General features: G+C 45.5%; 1 protein-coding gene across 1 annotated transcript in view; it reads right to left on the bottom strand.

Moving 5' to 3' along the window:
* The window catches only part of LOC125525257 (uncharacterized), a 38,529-nt gene that overhangs the window by 10,412 nt on the left and 3,587 nt on the right, over positions 1-24,530 (bottom strand). The window lies entirely within an intron of this gene.

Here is a 24,530-nt window from a genome sequence, read left to right as displayed (position 1 = left end):
GACCTGGGCGAACCCAGCCAGATCTGGCCGTCCTCCAACCTTCGTGCGCAGAACTAGGCGAGACCCCGCACCGCAGCGCAACGGAAAGGCCGAGGGAAAACAAGAACTTGCCGGCCCGCACCGCCGCGCGCTGGAACTTGGCAGAATCGAGCCAAAGCTGAGTGGCTCGCACAGCCGCGCGCAAGAACAGGACTAACTGTACTGGAATGATCTGCCCGAGTCTCCTCTAGCTCCATCCACGTAGGACGGCGCCACAGCTCCAAGGAGCCGAGTGTGTACCATGCTTGGAGGAAGAGCCCACCCATCTTCCGCCGACCCCCCGCTACCGCCACCACCGGCCAGCCGACGCCGCGACCAGCCACCAAGAGGCAGCCATACTGGCCCAGATCGGGCCTCCTCCCCACCGAGCACAGCGCCGAAGGGCACCACCAGATCTGGGCAGCCGCGCAAGCACGCCCAGGCATCCAGCAGATCCGCGCCGGGAACGACCACCAGCGCCACATGCGCGCGCGCACGCGTTGCCCGTGCCTGCCGCCCCCGCGCCGCGCTAGCTCGCGCCAGGCCGAGCCTGGCCGCACTGCGCAAGCCCCCACCTAGCCGCGACTGGACGCGCTGGGCTGACCGCACCACGCTCACCTGGCCACGCGCCCGCCGCCACCACCGGCGCAAGCTCGCCGCGTCCATCGATGCCAGCACGCCGCGCCCCCACGCCTCTCCTCAGCCGAGCGGCCCCCGCAGCGCCCAGGCCTCGCGAGAGGAAAAAATGAAAGGCCCCGCCGCCGCCGAAGCCACACGGGCTTTGCCCGGCGGCGCTTGCTGGCGGCGGCGAGGGGAGTGGGAGATCGGGGAGGGGGAGTTCTCTGGCGGCTAGGGTTTCGCCCGGGCCGCCCGCGGGGGACGGCACGAGCGACTGGCTATTCTATAAAATTGCTGACGGTGAACGGAGAGAAGCAATCGATACTTTATTAATAGGTAAATATTGTGTTAATATCCCTCATAAAAATTACGCTAATAAAGAAGAAAGGATGGACTTTCCTCCAAATAAACACCCTAACATCTTTTTCTTTTCATGATAAAACGTGTCTCATTCATATCATAAAAATTAGAGTGCAAATCACGTAAAGACCGACATAACAAAACTGAAAAGATAACAGAATGTCTAAAACACCCAAACATCTATCTTGCCCACTCCAACACAAGGATCTGCCTGGCTAAACTCTTCAGAGTCTAGGTTGTGACATACTAACGGTCGCAAGTTAATGTATTTAGCGTTGTTCATTTTTTTTTTCATGCTAGTATGTCTCTCATTTATATAGTAAAAGTCAATACCCATCAGCCAAGAAGACTAGTCTTTATGCAAAGAACCACCAGCCAAGAAGTAGAAATATAATTAAGACCAAAGAACCCTCGGAGCTTGACACTAACACCCGTCACCTTCCTTTGGCACCATTGTATTAGCCACCAAAGAAAAATATGACGGACCACCTCGTCACCCGAGCTACACGCGGTGGCTCCATCGCTGATGTAGGTTTTTGGACATCAAAAGTGGCTTGAAGCCATTCCCATTGAAAGAATCTCGCCGGGGAAATACCCAGGAAACGCCATCGAACTCAAGATCTTGCAGCCCGCTCAACTAAAATGTCGAATGAAGAAACCGTACATGTTAGTTGCAAACCATGAACCCAACACACACTCCACCGCCTTCCATATTCCGTCGATGTAGATCAAATTTGCGATGGCTCCTAGACTAGCTCCCAAACTCCGCACCAACGCTGAAGCAAGCATCGTCGCAAATGCGGAGCCGATGATACAAGTCCACCATAAGAATGCTCTCGTGTCCAAGCCATCCCTCCATGAACAAAATAGTTTCCAAATCTATCATCAACAATAAGATGCATCGCCTCGTCGAAGAAAGATTTGGAGCTTCTTTATTTTGCGCCACCGTCGGAGGTCAAGGCGTTGAACGACCAAAAACCTAAACGTTATAGTGTTCTAAACCTATAGCTATACACGCCCGCAAGCGTGAGATCCGTCAACCCCTGCACCACGACCAAGAGGTCGTCCACGGAGGGGAGCCTCCGGAAAGAGAGTCGCCATGCATGGCCACGGCACCAAGATCGCATTTCTTTCTTCAAAAGAAAGAAAACCATTCGCGTCTACTCTACCCTCCATCTCATTCGTATTTTTTTTTTGCGGAGAGAAAGGATGTTTTATTCCATAATGAGAGGGTTACAATCACGAGACACCAATTCCTCACACCACGGAGGAATCGAGTTCAACCATACCGCAGTACAAGCTTCAGTACGACTATAGTGTGCCAATTGATGTGCTACCCTGTTTTGATATCTGCTAACTTTTAGAGGAACAAACTTCCTAACTACCAAATGAGCTTTAATCTCAGCAGCTAGATGACCATAGGCCGACCTGGAAAAATTGTCGCTCGAGAGAATGGCCAGAGCATTTGAAGAGTCTGATTGAACAATCACTGGGCAGTCCGAATGTTGAATGGCCAGTGCCATACCCTGCATAATAGCATGAATTTCCGCTTCCAGGGCATCATTACAGTGGAAAATGTATCTGTATGCCGCAAAAATTGTAGATCCATTCTCCCTGTGAAGCACCATGCCAATCGAAGCGCGTCTATCCTGGCACGAGAATGAACCGTCTACCGACAACGCAACCCAACCCATAGGCGGAGGAGGCCAAGGCGTGGGGGATTCTGTAATTTTTACACACTTTGGTCGACTGTCCTCATACAACGGCATCTTCCCTTTGACGATTTCCTCCATGCTATAGTTCCTTACCAAATTCAGTGACTTATAATAACTGTCAAGATAATCCACAGTTACCTCTACTGGGGTCTCATTCTTTCCGTGTGTTATATCATTTCGGAGTTGCCAAATACGCCAGATCGTCATAATTACCAAGTCCCTGGTCTTGTCCGAACATTTTGAAAGTAGCTACAGTACTCAGTCCTTACCGGAGTCCACTAGTAGTGAGTCATCAGGCAAGGGCCAGATTGCACGTAAGCCCTTCCAAACACGTCGGGCGTGCATGCATGAAATCAATGCATGAAAACTGCTTTCAATCTCCGCTCCACAAATAGGACATGATCTCTGTATATGAATACGATGATGCACTTTGCCTAGATTAGTTGCCAATGCACCCGTCGCCGTCTTCCATGCCATAATACGCATCTTTAGTGGAACGTTATATTTCCAAATCGAATTCCAAATCGATCTGTCACCGTCCGGTCTAGTACTGCATGCGCCCCCTGAATGCATCTCATCATGTGTTTCCGTCGCCAACCTGTAGGCACTTTTGACTGTAAAATTCCCATGCGGCTCGAGAAACCAGCCGATGAAGTCCTGCCGGTTCCTAGGAGACGTGCGTATCTTAAGAATCTCAGCAACATCCATCGGCCAAAAATGCTCCTCGACACGGTCTCTGATCCAAGCACCATTATTATCTAAGAAATCAGAGACATGGTTAAACCGGCAGTTCCTTTTAGGAGTAATTGGTCGAAAATCGTATCGTCGAGGAATCCAAGGATCTCTTCACGTTCTAACCGATGCACCATCACCAATCCTCCATATTATTCCTTTCTTAACAAGATCCAAACCATGAGCTATTCCTTTCCATACGGCCGATGAATTTCCAGTGAAAAATGTATCCAAAATACTGCCGTGTGGAAAATATTTTGCCTTCAATAGACGAGCACATAAACTGTCAGGGGAATCAATCAATCGCCACGCTTGTTTTGCCAATAACGCTTGATTAAAAGCACACATATCCCTGAATCCCATACCCCCCTTGTTTTTAGGGAGTCTCAGCTTATCCCAGCTCAGCCATGCCATTTTTCTCTTGCCACTCTCAACTCCCCACCAGTACTGCCTCATCATCCTTGTAAGATCGTCACATACCGAAGCAGGTAAGCGAAACACGCTCATAATATATGTGGGAATAGCCTGGGCTACAGATTTGATTAAAATCTCTTTGTTACCTGAAGACATGAATTGCTCGCTCCAGTCCACTAGTCTCTTCCTCAATCTTTCCTGGGTGGTTTCAAACCTCCCTTTATGCATTCTCCCCTCAGGTACCGGCAAACCCAAATATTTGGGTTCAAACGCTTCACTTGTAATCTCCAAAATACTCCTTACTTCCCCAGATACCACCTCAGTGCAGTTACTAGAGAAACGGATGGAACACTTTGACGGGTTTATAAGTTGTCCCATAGCCAGCGCATAAGTGCTCAACAAACCTTTCACAATTGTTGCTTGCTGTTCCGAGGCTCGAAAAAACAATAGTGAATCATCCGCAAATAATAAGTGAGATATCGTCGGTGCACGACGACAAATTTTAACACCCTCCAGCCCCTCCTCCGTAATAGCTTTGTTGACCAAACAAGATAGGGCATCAGCAACAAAGAGAAATAAAAATGGGGACAAGGGATCACCTTGTCTGAGGCCACGATAGGGTATGAAAGACTCCAATAAATTCCCATTCAATTTCACCGAATACTTCACAGAGGAAACACACGCCATGATCCAAGAAATCCACACCTGAGAAAAACCCCAATTGCGTAGGGCCTTCTCCAAGAATACCCAGTCCACCCGGTCATATGCCTTAGAAAGATCCAATTTATACGCACAACATGCCGGTGAACTGCCACTAACAGACTGAATATGATCAATACACTCGAAAGCTATAATAGAATTATCAGTAATAAGTCTCCCTGGAATAAACGCGCTCTGATTTTCCGAGATGAGCTCCGACAAAATGGGGCGTAGTCGGTTTACCATGCATTTAGAGACTATTTTGTAGATCACATTACACAAGCTTATCGGTCTAAAATCCTTGAGCTCCTTTGGAAATTGGACTTTTGGAATCAACACAATAGCTGTGTCATTAGCTCCGTCTGGCATAACCCCAGAAGCAAAAAACTCCAATACTGCTGCAATAATTTCTCCTTTCACCACCGCCCAATTACGTTGAAAAAAACGAGCAGGAAAACCATCGGTACCTGGGGCCTTAATGGGGCCAATCTGAAAGAGAGCGTTTGAAATCTCCTTCTCAGTGAACGGAGCACATAAAACATCATTCATCTCTACAGTAACTTTCTCCTCAATACACTCTAGCACAACATCTGGGATTAAAGTCGGGTCTTTACTGTACACCTCCTGAAAATATGATCTCGTCATTAACTCCATCTCAGAAGGAGCATTACACCAAGTGCCATCAAGTCGACGTAGCCGAAGTATATGATTTCGTCTAGCTCGCCAAACAGCCCTTCGATGCAAGTATTATGTGTTCCTTTCTCCTTCTTTTAACCAAGTTATCCGCGAACGTTGCAGCCACAACATCTCTTCTCTGTATAGAAGCTCATCAAGTTCATGCATCTTCTGCCGAATCAAACAACGATCGGCATTATCTTCTTGTAAGCTTCCTCAATATCACGCAGGACATGCCCAAAATTTTTGCTGCTCCATTGCCGAAGGTTTTTCATCAGTTCTTTCAACGAATTTGAAACCGATCCCAAGTTTCCAGCCGGTCGGTTCCTCTCCCATGCACGTCCAATAATGTCTTGCAGGTTGGGATCCCTTTCCCACATAATTTCATATCGTGCCGCCCCTCATCGCCTATGATTTGCATCGGATGGGACCATCTCGAGGACGATCAGGCAATGGTCTGAGCACGAAGACGCAAGGTGGACCACTCTCGACGCTGGGAAAAGGTCACGCCACTGCTCATCCGCACATACACGGTCCAACCGCACTCGCACATTGCTGTTTCCAACTTGCCCATTATCATATGTGAATGGCATCCCCGAGAAGCCAAGATCCACCAATTCACAAAGCATCAGGCAGTCCCTAAATGCGGTCATCTGAGTTTCTGATCTCATAACTCTTGACATATGTTCGTGTTGCAAAGAGCTTCGTTGAAGTCCCCACATCCTGAAGGAAATATGCCCTAGAGGCAATAATAAATTTATTATTTATTTTCTTATTTCATGATAAATGTTTATTATTCATGCTAGAATTGTATTAACCGGAAACATAATACATGTGTGAATACATAGACAAACAAAGTGTCACTAGTATGCCTATACTTGACTAGCTCATTAATCAAAGATGGTTATGTTTCCTAACCATAGACATGTGTTGTCATTTGATTAACGGGATCACATCATTAAGAGAATGATGTGATTGACTTGACCCATTCTGTTAGCTTAGCACTCGATCGTTTAGTATGTTGCTATTGCTTTCTTCATGACTTATACATGTTCCTATGACTATGAGATTATGCAACTCCCGTGTGCCGGAGGAACACTTTGTGTGCTACCAAACGTCACAACGTAACTGGGTGATTATAAAGGTGCTCTACAGGTGTCTCCAAAGGTACATGTTGGGTTGGCGTATTTCGAGATTGGGATTTGTCACTCCGATCGTCGGAGAGGTATCTCTGGGCCCTCTCGGTAATGCACATCACTTAAGCCTTGCAAGCATTGGAACTAATGAGTTAGTTGCGGGATGATGTATTACGGAACGAGTAAAGAGACTTGCCGGTAATGAGATTGAACTAGGTATTGGATACCGACGATCGAATCTCAGGCAAGTAACATACCGATGACAAAGGGAACAACTGTTGGAAATATGCCCTAGAGGCAATAATAAATTGGTTATTATTATATTTCCTTGTTCATGATAATCGTTTATTATCCATGCTATAATTGTATTGATAGGAAACTCAGATACATGTGTGGATACATAGACAACACCATGTCCCTAGTAAGCCTCTAGTTGACTAGCTCGTTTATCAATAGATGGTTACGGTTTCCTAACCATGGACATTGAATGTCGTTGATAACAGGATCACATCATTAGGAGAATGATGTGATGGACAAGACCCAATCCTAAGCCTAGCACAAAGATCGTGTAGTTCGTATGCTAAAGCTTTTCTAATGTCAAGTATCATTTCCTTAGACCATGAGATTGTGCAACTCCCGGATACCGTAGGAATGCTTTGGGTGTATCAAACATCACAACGTAACTGGGTGACTATAAAGGTGCACTACAGGTATCTCCGAAAGTGTCTGTTGGGTTGGCACGAATCGAGACTGGGATTTGTCACTCCGTGTAAGCGGAGAGGTATCTCTGGGCCCACTCGGTAGGACATCATCATATGCGCAATGTGACCAAGGAGTTGATCACAGGATGATGTGTTACGGAACGAGTAAAGAGACTTGCCGGTAACGAGATTGAACTAGGTATTGGATTCCGACGATCGAATCTCGGGCAAGTAACATACCGATAGACAAAGGGAATTGAATACGGGATTGATTAAGTCCTTGACATCGTGGTTCATCCGATGAGATCATTGTGGAACATGTGGGAGCCAACATGGGTATCCAGATCCCGCTGTTGGTTATTGACCGGAGAGTCGTCTCGGTCATGTCTGCATTTCTCCCGAACCCGTAGGGTCTACACACTTAAGGTTCGATGACGCTAGGGTTGTAGAGATATTAGTATGCGGTAACCCGAATGTTGTTCGGAGTCCCGGATGAGATCCCGGACGTCATGAGGAGTTCCGGAATGGTCCGGAGGTAAAGAATTATATATAGGAAGTGCTATTTCGGCCATCGGGACAAGTTTTGGGGTCACCGGTATTGTACCGGGACCACCGGAAGGGTCCCGGGGGTCCACCGGGTGGGGCCACCTGCGCCGGGGGGCCACGTGGGCTGTAGGGGATGTGCCTTGGCCTATATGGGCCAAGGGCACCAGCCCCAAGAGGCCCATGCGCCAAGAGAAGAGAAAAAGGGGAGAGTCCTAAAGGGGGAAGGCACCTCCGAGGTGCCTTGGAGAGGATGGACTCCTCCCCCCCTTGGCCGCACCCTTCCTTGGAGGAAGGGGCAAGGGCTGCGCCTCCCCCTCTCCCTTGGCCCTATATATAGTGGGGAAAAGGAGGAGCAAACATACCTAAGGCCTGGCACCTCCCTCTCCCTCCCGTGACACATCTTCCTCCTCCCGCAGCGCTTAGCGAAGCCCTGTTGGAATCCCGCTACTTCCACCATGCCGTCGTGCTGTTGGATCTCCATCAACCTCTCCCTCCTCCTTGCTGGATCAAGGCGTGGGAGACGTCTCCGTTCCGTACGTGTGTTGAACGCGGAGGTGCCGTGCGTTCGGCACTTGGTCATCGGTGATTTGAATCACGACGAGTACGACTCCATCAACCCCGTTCACTTGAACGCTTCCGCTTAGCGATCTACAAGGGTATGTAGATGAACTCTCCTTCCCCTCGTTGCTAGTCTTTCCATAGATAGATCTTCGTGACACGTAGGAAAATTTTGAATTTCTGCTACGTTCCCCAACAGTGGTATCAGAGCCAGGTTTATTGCATAGATTCTATGCACGAGTAGAACACAAAGTAGTTGTGGGCGTTGATTTTGTTCAATATGCTTGCCGTTACTAGTCTTATCTTGATTCGGCGGCATCGTGGGATGAAGCGGCCCGGACCGACCTTACACGTACTCTTACGTGAGACAGGTTCCACCGACTGACATGCACTAGTTGCATAAGGTGGCTAGCGGGTGTCTGTCTCTCCTACTTTAGTCGGATCGGATTCGATGAAAAGGGTCCTTATGAAGGGTAAATAGCAATTGGCATATCACGTTGTGGTTTTGCGTAGGTAAGAAACGTTCTTGCTAGAAACCCATAGCAGCCACGTAAAACATGCAAACAACAATTAGAGGACATCTAACTTGTTTTTGCAGGGTATGCTATGTGATGTGATATGGCCAAAAGGATGTGATGAATGATATATGTGATGTATGAGATTGATCATGTTCTTGTCAAGGGAATCACGACTTGCATGTCGATGACGAGACAACTTCAAGAAGACACGATGATGGAGATCATGATGATGGAGATCATGGTGTCATACCGGTGACAAGATGATCATGGAGCCCCAAGATGGAGATCAAAGGAGCTATATGATATTGGCCATATCATGTCACTATTATTTGATTGCATATGATGTTTATCATGTTTATACATCTTATTTGCTTAGAACGACGGTAGTAAATAAGATGATCCCTCATTAAAATTTCAAGAAGTGTTCTCCCCTAACTGTGCACCGTTGCTACAGTTCGTCGTTTCGAAGCACCACGTGTTAATCGGGTGTGATAGATCCTTACGTTCACATACAACGGGTGTAAGACAGTTTTACACATGCAAAAACACTTAGGGTTAACTTGACGAGCCTAGCATGTACAGACATGGCCTTGGAACACAGAAGACCAAAAGGTCGAGCATGAGTCGTATAGAAGATACGATCAACATGAAGATGTTCACCGACGTTGACTAGTCCGTCTCACGCACAGATCGGACACGGCCTAGTTGACTCGGATCATGTAATCACTTAGATGACTAGAGGGATGTCTATCTGAGTGGGAGTTCATAAGATGAACTTAATTATTCTGAACATAGTCAAAAAGGATTTTGCAAATTATGTCGTAGCTCGCGTTTCAGTTCTACTGTTTAGATATGTTCCTAGAGAAAAATTAGTTGAAAGTTGATAGTAGCAATTATGCGGACTAGGTCCGTAAACTGAGGATTGTCCTCATTGCTTCTTAGAAGGCTTATGTCCTTAATGCACCGCTCAGTGTGCTAAACCTCGAACATTGTCTGTGGATGTTACGAACATCTGACATACACGTCTTGATAACTACATGATAGTTCAGTTAAACGGTTTAGAATTGAGGCACCAAAGATGTTTTGAAACGTCGCGAAACATATGAGATGTTTCGAGGGCTGAAATTGGGATTTCAGGCTCGTGCCCACGTCAAGAGGTATAAGACCTCCGACGATCTTCTTAGCCTGCAAACTAAGGAGAAAAGCTCAATTGTTGTGCTTGTGCTCAGATTGTCTGAGTACAACAATCGCTTGAATCGAGTGGGAGTTGATCTTCCAGATGAAATAGTGATGGTTCTCCAAAGTCATTACCACCAAGCTGCTAGAGCTTCATGATGAACTATGATATATCAGGGACATATATGATGATCCTTGAGATATTCGCGATGTTTGACACCGCGAAAGTAGAAATCAAGAAGGAGCATCAATTGTTGATGGTTGGTGAAACCACTAGTTTCAAGAAGGGCAAGGGAACAAAGGGATACTTCATGAAACGGCAATTCAGCTGCCGCTCTAGTGAAGAAACCCGAGGTTGAACCCAAACCCGAGACTAAGTGCTTCTGTAATAAGGGGAACAACCACTAGAGCAGTATTACCCTAGATATTTGGTAGATTAGAAGGCTGGCAAGGTCGATAGAAGTATATTGATATACATTGTGTTGATGTGTACTTTACTAGTACTCCTAGTAGCACCAGGGTATTAGATACCGGTTCGGTTTCTAAGTGTTAGTAACTCGAAATAAAAGCTACGGAATAAACGGAGACTAGCTAAAGGTGAGCTGACGATATCTGTTGGAAGTGTTCTCAATGTTGATATGATCAAGCATCGCACGCTCCCTCTACCATCGAGATTGGTGTTTGCGTTGAGCATAGACATGATTGGATTATGTCTATCGCAATACGGTTATTCATTTAAGGAGAATAATGGTTACTCTGTTTATTTGAATAATACCTTCAATGGTCTTACACCTAAAAAGAATGGTTTATTGAATCTCGATCGTAGTGATACACATGTTCATGCCAAAAGATAGTAATGGTACCACCTACTTGTGGCACTGCCACGTAAGTCATATCGGTATAAAACGCATGAAGAAGCTCCATGTTGATGGATCTTTGGGTTCACTCGTTTTTGAAAAGTTTGGGACATGCGAACCATGTCTATTGGTATATATGCATGAAGAAACTCCATGCAAATGGACCGTTTTGTACTCGCTTGATTTTGAATCACTTGAGACATGCAAATCATACCACATGGGGAAGATGACTGAAAGCCTCGTTTTCAGTAAAATGGAACAAGAAAGCAACTTGTTGGAAGTAATACATTTTTGATGTGTGCAGTCCAATGAGTGCTGAGGCATGTAGTGGATATCGTTATGTTCTTACTTCACAGATGATTTGAGTAGATGTTGAGTATATTTACTTGATGAATCACGAGTCTGAATTATTGAAAGGTTCAAGTAATTTCAGGGTGAAGTTGAAAGATCGTCGTGACAAGAGGATAAAATATCTATGATATGATCATAGAAATGAATATCTGAATTACGAGTTTGGCACAGAATGAAGACATTGTGGAAATTGTTTCACAACTGATACAGCCTGGAACACCATAGTGTGATGGTGTGTCCGAACATCATAACTGCACCCTATTGGATATGATGCATACCATGATGTCTCTTATCGAATTACCACAATAGCTTATGGGTTAGGCATTAGAGACAACCACATTCACTTTAAATAGGGCACCACGTAATTCCGATGAGATGACACCGTATGAACTATGGTTTAGAGAAACCTAAGCTGTCATTTCTTGAAAGTTTGGGGCTGCGACACTTATGTGAAAAAGGTTTCAGGCAGATAAGCTCGAACCCAAAGCGGATAAATACATCTTCATAGGACACCCAAAACAGTTGGGTATACCTCCTGTCTCAGATCCGAAAGCAATAAGGGATTTCTAGAATCGGGTCCTTTCTCGAGGAAAAGTTTCTCTCGAAAGAATTGAGTGGGAGGATGGTGGAGACTTGATAAGGTTATTGAACCGTTACTTCAACTAGTGAACAGCAGGGCACAAAGAGTTGTTCCTGTGGCACCTACACCAATTGAAGTGGAAGCTTATGATAGTGATCATGAAACTTCAGATCAAGTCACTACCAAACCTCGTAGGATGACAAGGATGCATACTACTTCAGAGTGGTACGTAGTCCTGTCTTGGAAGTCATGTTGCCAGACAACAATGAACCTACGAGCTATGGAGAAGCGATGGTGGGCCTGGATTCCGATAAATGGCTCGAGGCCATATAATCCGAGAGAGGATCCATATATAAAATAAAATGTAGACTTTGGAAGAACTACTTGATGGTCGTAAGGCTGTTGAGTACAGATGGATTTTAAAAGGAAGACGGACAATGATGGTAAATGTCACCATTAAGAAAGCTCGACTTGTCGTTAAGATGTTTTCCGACAAGTTCAAGGAGTTGACTACGATGAGACTTTCTCACTCGTAGCGATGCTAAGAGTCTGTTGGAATTATATTAGCGATTACTGCATTATTTATGAAATCTTGCAGATGGGATGTCAAAACATTGTTTCCTCGACGATTTTCTTGAGGAAAGGTTGTATATGATACAACCGGAAGGTTTTTGTCAATCCTGAAAGATGCTAATAAGTATGCAAAGCTCCAGCAATCCTTCTAAGGACTGGAGTAAGCATCTCGGAGTTGGAATGTATGCTTTGATGATGATCAAAGATTTTGGGTTTATACAAAGTTTATGAGAAACTTGTATTTCCAAAGAAGTGAGTGGGAGCACTATAGAATTTCTGATGAATATATGTTGTTGATCGGAAATGACGTAGAATTTCTGGAAAGCATATAGGGTTATTTGGAAAGTGTTTTTCAATGGAAAGCCTGGATTAAGCTACTTGAGCATTGAGCATCAAGATCTATAAGGATAGATCAAAACGCTTAATAGTACTTTCAAATGAGCACATACCTTGACATGATCTTGAAGGTGTTCAAGATGGATCAGTCAAAGAAGGAGTTCTTGCCTGAGTTGTAAGGTATGAAGTTAAGACTTAAAGCTCGACCACGGCAGAATAGAGAAAAAGGACGAAGGTCGTCCCCTATGCTTAAGACGTAGGCTCTACAGTATGCTATGCTGTGTACCGCACCTGAAGTGTGCCTTGCCATGAGTCAGTCAAGGGGTACAAGAGTGATCCAAGAATGGATCATAGGACAGCGGTCAAAGTTATCCTTAGTAACTAGCGGACTAAGGAAGTTTCTCGGTTATGGAGGTGGTAAAAAGAGTTCGTCGTAAAGGGTTACGTCGATGCAAGCTTGACACCTATCCGGATAGCTCTGAGTAGAGATACCGGATGCATATAATGGAGCAACAATTTAGAATAGCTCCAAGTAGAACAATTATTTGGAATAGCTCCAAATAGAGCGTGGTAGCTACATCTAGGAGATGACATAGAGATTTGTAAAGCACACACGGATCTGAAAGGTTCGGACCCGTTGACTAAAACCTCTCTCACAAGCAACATGATCAAACCTAAAACTCATCGAGTGTTAATCACATAGTGATGTGAACTAGACTACTGACTCTAGTAAACTCTTGGGTGTTGGTCACATGGCGATGTGACCTGTGAGTGTTAATCACATGGCGATGTGAACTAGATTATTGACTCTAGTGCAAGTGGGAGACTGTTGGAAATATGCCCTAGAGGCAATAATAAATTGGTTATTATTATATTTCCTTGTTCATGATAATCGTTTATTATCCATGCTATAATTGTATTGATAGGAAACTCAGATACATGTGTGGATACATAGACAACACCATGTCCCTAGTAAGCCTCTAGTTGACTAGCTTGTTTATCAATAGATGGTTACGGTTTCCTAACCATGGACATTGAATGTCGTTGATAACGGGATCACATCATTAGGAGAATGATGTGATGGACAAGACCCAATCCTAAGCCTAGCACAAAGATCGTGTAGTTCGTATGCTAAAGCTTTTCTAATGTCAAGTATCATTTCCTTAGACCATGAGATTGTGCAACTCCCGGATACCGTAGGAATGCTTTGGGTGTATCAAACGTCACAACGTAACTGGGTGACTATAAAGGTGCACTACAGGTATCTCCGAAAGTGTCTGTTGGGTTGGCACGAATCGAGACTGGGATTTGTCACTCCGTGTAAGCGGAGAGGTATCTCTGGGCCCACTCGGTAGGACATCATCATATGCGCAATGTGACCAAGGAGTTGATCACGGGATGATGTGTTACGGAACGAGTAAAGAGACTTGCCGGTAACGAGATTGAACTAGGTATTGGATTCCGACGATCGAATCTCGGGCAAGTAACATACCGATAGACAAAGGGAATTGAATACGGGATTGATTAAGTCCTTGACATCGTGGTTCATACGATGAGATCATCGTGGAACATGTGGGAGCCAACATGGGTATCCAGATCCCGCTGTTGGTTATTGACCGGAGAGTCGTCTCGGTCATGTCTGCATTTCTCCCGAACCCGTAGGGTCTACACACTTAAGGTTCGGTGACGCTAGGGTTGTAGAGATATTAGTATGCTGTAACCCGAATGTTGTTCAGAGTCCCGAATGAGATCCCGGACGTCATGAGGGGTTCCGGAATGGTCCGGAGGTAAAGAATTATATATAGGAAGTGCTATTTCGGCCATCGGGACAAGTTTCGGGGTCACCGGTATTGTACCGGGACCACCGGAAGGGTCCCGGGGGTCCACTGGGTGGGGGCACCTGCGCCGGGGGGCCACATGGGCTGTAGGGGATGTGCCTTGGCCTATATGGGCCAAGGGCACCAGCCCCAAGAGGCCCATGCGCCAAGAGAAGAGAAAAAGGGGAGAGTCCTAAAGGGGGAAGGCACCTCCGAGGTGCCTTGGAGAGGATGGACTCCTCCCCCCCCCCTTGGCCGCACCCTTCCTTGGAGGAAGGGGCAAGGGCTGCGCCTCCCCCTCTCCCTTGGCCCTATATATAGTGGGGAAAAGGAGGAGCAAACATACCTAAGGCCTGGCACCTCCCTCTCCCTCCCGTGACACATCTTCCTCCTCCCGCAGCGCTTAGCGAAGCCCTGTTGGAATCCCGCTACTTCCACCATGCCGTCGTGCTGCTGGATCTCCATCAACCTCTCCCTCCTCCTTGCTGGATCAAGGCGTGGGAGACGTCTCCGTTCCGTACGTGTGTTGAACGCGGAGGTGCCGTGCGTTCGGCACTTGGTCATCGGTGATTTGAATCACGACGAGTACGACTCCATCAATCCCGTTCACTTGAACGCTTCCGCTTAGCGATCTACAAGGGTATGTAGATGAACTCTCCTTCCCCTCGTTGCTAGTCTCTCCATAGATAGATCTTCGTGACACGTAGGAAAATTTTGAATTTCTGCTACGTTCCCCAACAACAACATTTGTTGTTATGTGGTCTGACCGATAAAAGATCTTCGTAGAATATGTAGGAACCAATATGGGCATCCAGGTCCCGCTATTGGTTATTGACCGGAAACGTGTCTCAGTCATGTCTACATTGTTCTCGAACCCGTAGGGTTCGCACGCTTAAGGTTTCGATGACAGTTATATTATGAGTTTATGCGTTTTGATGTACCGAAGGTTGTTCGGAGTCCCGGATGTGATCACGGACATGACGAGGAGTCTCGAAATGGTCGAGACATAAAGATTGATATATTGGAAGCCTATGTTTGGATATCGGAAGTGTTCCGGGTGAAATCGGATTTTACCGGAGTACCAGGAGGTTACCGGAACCCCCCGGGAGGTATATGGGCCTTAGTGGAAGAGAGGAGAGATGGCCAGAGATGGGCCGCGCGCCTCTCCCCCCCTTGTTCCGAATAGGACAAGGAGAGGGGGCCGGCCCCCCTTCCTCCTCTTTCCCCCCTCCACGAATCCTATTCCAACTAGGAATAGGGGGGGAGTCTTACTCCCGGAGGGAGTAGGACTCCTCCTGGCGCGCCTCCTCTTGGCCGGCCGCCCCCCCCCCCCTTTGAGCCTTTATATACGGAGGCAGGGGCAACCCCTAGAGACACAAGTTGATCCACGTGATCATATTCTTAGCCGTGTGCGGTGCCCCCTTCCACCATAGTCCTCGATAATATTGTAGCAGTGCTTAGGCGAAGCCCTGCGACATTAGTACATCAAGATCGTCACCACGCCGTCGTGCTGACGGAACTCTTCCTTGACACTTTTCTGGATCGGAGTCCGGGGATCGTCATCGAGCTGAACGTGTGCTAGAACTCGGAGGTGTCGTAGTTTCGGTGCTTGATCGGTCGGGCCGTGAAGACGTACGACTACATCAACCTAACGCTTCTGCTGTCGGTCTACAAGGGTACGTAGGTCACACTCTCCCCTCGTTTCTATGAATCACCATGATCTTGCGTGTGCATAGGAATTTTTTTGAAATTACTATGTTCCCCAACAGTGGTATCAGAGCCAGGTTTTTTTATGGTTTGATGTTATATGCACGAGTAGAACACAAGTGAGTTGTGGGCGATATAAGTCATACTGCTTACCAGCATGTCATACTTTGGTTCGGCGGTATTGTTGGACGAAGCGGCCCGGACCGACATTACGCGTACGCTTACGCGAGACCGGTTCTCCCGACGTGCTTTGCACATAGGTGGCTTGCGGGTGACAGTTTCTCCAACTTTAGTTGAACTGAGTGTGGCTACGCCCGGTCCTTGCGAAGGTTAAAACAGCACCAACTTGACAAACTATCGTTGTGGTTTTGATGCGTAGGTAAGATTGGTTCTTGCTTAAGCCCGTAGCAGCCACGTAAAAATTGCAACAACAAAGTAGAGGACGTCTAACTTGTTTTTGCAGGGCATGTTGTGATGTGATATGGTCAAGACATGATGCTAAATTTTATTGTATGAGATGATCATGTTTTGTAACCGAGTTATCGGCAACTGGCAGGAGCCATATGGTTGTCGCTTTATCGTATGCAATGCAATCGCGTTGTAATGCTTTACTTTATCACTAAGCGGTAGCGATAGTCGTGGAAGCATAAGATTGGCGAGACGACAACGATACTACGATGGAGATCAAGGTGTCGCGCCGGTGACGATGGTGATCACGACGGTGCTTCAGAGATGGAGATCACAAGCACAAGAAGATGATGGCCATATCATATCACTTATATTGATTGCATGTGATGTTTATCTTTTATGCATCTTATCTTGCTTTGATTGACGGTAGCATTATAAGATGATCTCTCACTAAATTATCAAGAAGTGTTCTCCCTGAGTATGCACCGTTGCGAAAGTTCTTCGTGCTGAGACACCACGTGATGATCGGGTGTGATAGGCTCTACGTTAAAATACAACGGGTGCAAAACAGTTGCACACGCGGAATACTCAGGTTATACTTGACGAGCCAAGCATATACAGATATGGCCTCGGAACACGGAGACCGAAAGGTCGAGCGTGAATCATATAGTAGATATGATCAACATAGTGATGTTCACCAATGAAACTACTCCATCTCACGTGATGATCGGACATGGTTTAGTTAATTCGGATCATGTAATCACTTAGAAGATTAGAGGGATATCTATCTAAGTGGGAGTTCTTAAGTAATATGATTAATTGAACCTAAATTTATCATGAACTTTGTCCTGGTAGTATTTTGCAAATCATGTTGTAGATCAATAGCTCGCGTTGTTGCTTCCCTGTGTTTATTTTGATATGTTCCTAGAGAAAATTATGTTGAAAGATGTTAGTAGCAATGATGCGGATTGGATCCGTGATCTGAGGTTTATCCTCATTGCTGCACAGAAGAATTATGTCCTTGATGCACCGCTAGGTGACAGACCTATTGCAGGATCAGATGCAGACGTTATGAACGTTTGGCTAGCTCAATATGATGACTACTTGATAGTTTAGTGCAGCATGCTAAATGGCTTAGAATCGGGACTTCAAAGACGTTTTGAACGTCATGGACCATATGAGATGTTCCAGGAGTTGAAGTTAATATTTCAAGCAAATACCCGAGTTGAGAGATATGAAGTCTCCAACAAGTTCTATAGCTAAAAGATGGAGGAGAATCGCTCAACTAGTGAGCATATGCTCAGATTGTCTGGGTACTACAATCACTTGAATCAAGTGGGAGTTAATCTTCCAGATAAGATAGTGATTGACAGAATTCTCTAGTCACCATCACCAAGTTAGTAGAACTTCGTGATGAACTATAATATGCAAGGGATAACGGAAACAACTCCCAAACTCTTCGTGATGCTGAAATCAACGAAGGTAGAAATCAAGAAAAACATCAAGTGTTGATGGTTGACAAGACCACTAGTTTCAAGAAAAGGGCAAAGGGAAGAAGGGGAACTTCAAGAAGAACGGCAAGCAAGTTGCTGCTCAAGTGAAGAAGCCCAAGTCTGATCCTAAGCCTGAGACTAAGTGCTTCTACTGCAAAGGGACTGGTCACTGGAAGCAGAACTACCCCAAGTGATTGGCGGATAAAAAGGATGGCAAAGTGAACATAAGTATATTTGATATACATGTTATTGATGTGTACTTTACTAGTGTTTATAGCAACCCCTCAGTATTTGATACTAGTTCAGTTGCTAAGATTAGTAACTCAAAACGGGAGTTGCAGAATAAACAGAGACTAGTTAAGGGAGAAGTGACGATGTGTGTTGGAAGTGGTTCCAAAATTGATATGATCATCATCGCACACTCTCTATACTTTCGGGATTCGTGTTGAACCTAAATAAGTGTTATTTGGTGTTTGCGTTGAGCATGAATATGATTTTATCATGTTTATTGTAATACGGTTATTCATTTAAGTAAGAGAATAAATTGTTGTTCTGTTTACATGAATAAAACCTTATATGGTTACACACCCAATGAAAATAGTTCGTTGGATCTCGATCGTAGTTATACACATAAACATACTATTGAAACCAAAAGATGCAAAGTTAATAATGATAGTGCAAACTTATTTGTGGCACTGCCGTTTAGGTCATATTGGTGTAAAGCGCATGAAGAAACTCCATGCTGATGGGTTTTTGGAATCACTTGATTATGAATCAGTTGATGCTTGCGAACCATGCCTCATGGGCAAGATGACTAAGACTCCGTTCTTCGGAACAATGGAGCGAGCAACAGATTTGTTGGAAATCATACATACTGATGTATGTGGTCCGATGAATATTGAGGCTCGCAACAGGTATCATTATTTTCTGTTCTTCACAGATAATTTGAGCAGATATGAGTATATCTACTTGATGAAACATAAGTCTGAAACATTTGAAAAGTTCAAAGAATTTCAGAGTGAAGGGGAAAATCATCGTAACAAGAAAATAAAGTTTCTGCGATCTGATCGTGGAGAATAGTATTTGAGTTACGAGTTTGGTCTTCAGTTAAAACAATGTGAAATAGTTTCACTACTCACGCCACCTGGAACACCACAGTGTAATGGTGTGTCCGAACGTCGTAATCGTACTTTATTTGATATGGTGCGATCTATGATGTCTCTTACAGATTTGCCGCTATCGTTTTGGGGTTATGCGTTAGAGACAGCTACATTCACGATAAATAGGGCACCATCTAAATCCGTTTGAGATGACACCGTATGAACTATGGTTTAGCAAGAAACCTAAGCTGTCGTTTCTTAAAGTTTGAGGTTGCAATGCTTATGTGAAAAAGTTTCAACTTGATAAGCTCAAACCTAAATCGGAGAAGTGCGTCTTCATAGGATATCCAAAGGAAACTATTGGATACACCTTCTATCACAGATCCGAAGGCAAGACTTTTGTTGCTAAATTCGGAAACTTTCTGGAGAAGGAGTTTCTCTCGAAAGAAGTGAGTGGGAGGAAAGTAGAACTTGACGAGGTACCTGTACCTGCTCCCTTGTTGGAAAGTAATACATCACAGAAACCTGTTTCTGTGACACCTACACCAATAAGTGAGGAAGCTAATGATAATGATCATGAAACTTCAGAACAAGATACTACTGAACCTCGTAGATCAACCAGAGTGAGATCCGCACCAGAGTGGTACGGTAATCCTGTTCTGGAAGTCATGCTACTAGATCATGATGAACCTACGAACTATGAAGAAGCGATGGTGAGCCCAAATTCCGCAAAATGGCTTGAAGCCATGAAATCTGAGATGGGATCCATGTATGAGAACAAAGTGTGGACTTTGGTTGACTTGCCCGATGATCGGCAAGCGATTGAGAATAAATGGATCTTCAAGAAGAAGACTGACGCTGACGGTAATATTACTGTCTACAAAGCTAGACTTGTCGAAAAAGGTTTTTGACAAAGTTCAAGGTGTTGACTACGATGAAATTTTCTCACTCGTAGCGATGCTTAAGTCTGCCAAATCATGTTAGCAATTGCCGCATTTTTATGAAATCTGGCAAATGGATAAACAAAACTACATTCCTTAATGGATTTAAAGAAGAGTTGTATATGATGCAACCAGAAGGTTTTGTCAATCCTAAAGGTGCTAACAAAATATGCAAGCTCCAGCGATCCATCTATGGACTGGTGCAAGCATCTCGGAGTTGGAATATACGCTTTGATAAGTTGATCAAAGCATATAGTTTTATACAGACTTGCGGTGAAGTCTGTATTTACAAGAAAGTGAGTGGGAGCACTACAATATTTCTGATAAGTATATGTAAATGACATATTGTTGATCGAAAATAATGTAGAATTATTCTGCAAAGCATAAAGGAGTATTTGAAAGGAGTTTTTCGAAGAAGGACCTCGGTAAAGCTGCTTACATATTGAGCATAAAGATCTATAGAGATAGATCAAAACGCTTGATAAGTTTTTTTCAATGAGTACATACCTTGACAAGATTTTGAAGTAGTTCAAAATAGAACAGTCAAAAAGGAGTTCTTGCCTGTGTTACAAGGTGTGAAGTTGAGTAAGACTCAAAACCCGACCACGGCAGAAGATAGAAAAAGAATGAAAGTCATTCCCTATGCCTCAGCCATAGGTTCTATAAAGTATGCCATGCTATGTACCAGATCTATTGTATACCCTACACTGTTTTTTTTTGCAAGGGAGTACAATAGTGATCTAGGAGTAAATCACTGGACATCGGTCAAAATTATCCTTAATGGAATAAGGATATGTTTCTCGATTATGGAGGTGACAAAAGGTTCGTCGTAAAAGGATTACGTTGATACAAGTTTTTGGCATTGATCCAGGTGACTCTAAGTCTTCATCTGGATACATATTGAAAGTGGGAGCAATTAGCTAAAGTAGCTCCGTGTACAGCATTGTAGACATAGAAATTTGCAAAATACATACGGATCTGAATTTTGGCAGACTCATTGACTAAGCTTCTCTCACAAGCAAAACATGATCACACCTTAGTACTCTTTGGGTGTTAATCACATATAGATGTAAACTAGATTACTGACTCTAGTAAACCCTTTGAGTGTTGGTCACATGACGATGTGAACTATGGGTGTTAATCACATGGTGATGTGAACTATTGATGTTAAATCACATGGCGATGTGATCTAGATTATTGACTCTAGTGCAAGTGGGAGACTGAAGGAAATATGCCCTAGAGGCAATAATAAAGTTATTATTTATTTCCTTATTTCATGATAAATGTTTATTACTAATGCTAGAATTGTATTAACCGGAAACATAATACATGTGTGAATACATAGACAAACAAAGTGTCACTAGTATGCCTCTACTTGACTAGCTCATTAATCAAAGATGGTTATGTTTCCTAACCATAGACATGTGTTGTCATTTGATTAACGGGATCACATCACTAGGAGAATGATGTGATTGACTTGACCCATTCCGTTAGCTTAGCACTCGATCGTTTAGTATGTTGCTATTGCTTTCTTCATGACTTATACATGTTCCTATGACTATGAGATTATGCAATTCCCGTGTGCCAGAGGAACACTTTATGTGCTACCAAACGTCACAACGTAACTGGGTGATTATAAAGGTGCTCTACAAGTGTCTCCAAAGGTACATGTTGGGTTGGCGTATTTTGAGATTGGGATTGGTCACTCCGATCGTCGGAGAGGTATCTCTGGGCCCTCTCGGTAATGCACATCACTTAAGCCTTGCAAGCATTGGAACTAATGAGTTAGTTGCGGGATGATGTATTACGGAACGAGTAAAGAGACTTGCCGGTAACGAGATTGAACTAGGTATTGGATACCGACGATCGAATCTTGGGCAAGTAACATACTGATGACAAAGGGAACAACGTATGTTGTTATGCGGTCTGACCGATAAAAGATCTTCGTAGAATATGTAGGAACCAATATGGGCATCCAGGTCCCGCTATTGGTTATTGACCGGAGACGTGTCTCAGTCATGTCTACATTGTTCTCGAACCCGTAGGGTCCGCACGCTTAAGGTTTCGATGACAGTTATATTATGAGTTTATGCGTTTTGATGTACCGAAGGTTGTTCGGAGTCCCGGATGTGATCACGGACATGACGAGGAGTCTCGAAATGGTTGAGACATAAAGATTGATATATTGGAAGCCTATGTTTGGATATCGAAAGCGTTCCGGGTGAAATCGGGATTTTACTGGAGTACCGGGAGGTTACCGGAACCCCCCGGGAGGTATATGGGCCTTAGTGGAAGAGAGGAGAGATGGCCAGAGATGGGCCGCGCGCCTCTCCCCCCCTTGGTCCGAATAGGACAAGGAGAGGGGGCCAGCCCCCCTTCCTCCTCTCTCCCTCCTCCACGAATCCTATTCCAACTAGGAAAAGGGGGGGAGTCCTACTCCCGGAGGGAGTAGGACTCCTCCTGGCGCGCCTCCTCTTGGCCGCCCCCCCCTTTGAGCCTTTATATACGGAGGCAGGGGCAACCCCTAGAGACACAAGTTGATCCACGTGATCATATTTTTAGCCGTGTGAGGTGCCCCCTTCCACCATAGTCCTCGATAATATTGTGCTTAGGCGAAGCCCTGCGACATTAGTACATCAAGATCGTCATCACGCCGTCGTGCTGACGGAACTCTTCCCCGATACTTTGCTGGATCGGAGTCCGGGGATCGTCATCGAGCTGAACGTGTGCTAGAACTCGGAGGTGCCGTAGTTTCGGTGCTTGATCGGTCGGGCCGTGAAGACGTACGACTACATCAACCTAACGCTTCCGCTGTCGGTCTACAAGGGTACGTAGGTCACACTCTCCCCTCGTTGCTATGCATCACCATGATCTTGCGTGTGCGTAGGAATTTTTTTTGAAATTACTACGTTCCCCAACAATACCAGCCATGGGTCTTGCGACACCGCTCTCAACCGAGTTAGATGATCCCATATAAGGTGCCTGTTCTCAACCCTTGGCTCACCATAAATAAAAGTCATATGCCACGATTATTATACAATCTCTAAAGCACGCTCTCACCCCGCTTCGTAGATAAAGGACAACACATGACCAAATGATACAGGGTAATGAGGTGGCCCACTTACAACCAGATTCTAGGATAACCAGCCAACATAAATACATGTGACTAAGCTTCCGAAAGCTAACATAGGAAGGACTGAATAACTACGCCATGTCAAGCTCTAAGGCACCTAAGCTCCACGGCATCGCTCTCAGGAGGGTGCATGGCGTGAAGCGTCATCGCTGCAGAGTTCGAGAGGAATAAGGATTTTCATCTAAAACACTGGCACAGAGAGGAGAACCACAATGGCGTCCCCAAAAGGATAGCGGCACCAACTCGTGTCACCTTCATCGGTGCCAAACGTGCGGAGCTTTCGCTTGATACCTCGTCCATTTCACCACAATGCATCCAAGGAAATTGCGACAAGCACAAGCCTTCAGCTCCCGTATCTAGGCGCCGCCACTGCCAACAATAGAAAGCGAGCTCGAGCCTCCCCTTCACTACACCCCTTGCCGCCCAGACAACCAAGAGGGATAGTACCGCCATCGTGCTCATCATGGAGCCACTCATGCGAACCACCATCCGGGGATGCCGCCCCTTCTTCGATGGCCCAATGCACCACCAACCCTCCGCACCACAATATGCTAGCCATAGTAGTAATAGCGGAAGGCCATCCTTCCATTTCTAGCCCGGCATCAGCCGCCAGGTCTGGGTCGAAGACTCCACCGTAGGAGCACTGATACCATCAACCCGAAGCAGTCCCGGTGGACTAGGGAGCCATGACCCAATGTCTACCGACGGCCACTACCGAGCAATCTCTGACCTGAGCCCTCTGGCCAAGCATGGACTATCTCAAATGCCGTCATGCCCGTGATCATCGACATCGATCCGTCGATGGCATATCAGTGACAGCAAGCCCAACTCGAACCGACATGACGAACGCGCCATAGGCAAAGAAAGCACAACACGAAGTTGAGCACCAACACAGACAAGTCGGCGCATTGTACCTGTGACACCAGACATCGTCCACCCCCGCTGACCAGGTCCACGCCGCCCCGCCACAGCCAGCCAGCCTCACAACGTCAACACAAACATCACCGCCGCCCAACACCAACAGAAGTGTTGCCCCATCACCGCCCAGGGAGACTCTAGCAACGCCACCACACTACTAGGGAAAAGCCTAACAGCAGCGCGGGTTTTGGGCCTATTAGCAGCGCGGGGGCCGGTGCTACTAATAAGGCGCTACAGCTAACGTATAGCAGCAGCGCGGGTGCCACCCGCGCTACTACTACGTCCGTTAGTAGTAGCGTGGGTAAAAACCCGCGCTACTACTAACCCGCGGAATTTTTTTCAAATTTTTTGCGCGAATTTTCAATTTTTTGAATTATTTTAACCTCTAATCTCTAATCACCCTCATCGCTGCTCAATTTAATCTCTAATCACCCCTCATCATTCCAAATC

This window comes from Triticum urartu, chromosome 7A (assembly GCF_056163025.1).
Source record: "Triticum urartu cultivar PI428250 chromosome 7A, HENAU_Tu73, whole genome shotgun sequence".
In the NCBI taxonomy this organism is placed as follows: Eukaryota; Viridiplantae; Streptophyta; class Magnoliopsida; order Poales; family Poaceae; genus Triticum; species Triticum urartu.
The sequence above is the reverse complement of the archived record's forward strand: the minus strand, read 5'-3'. Positions and strand labels throughout refer to the sequence as shown.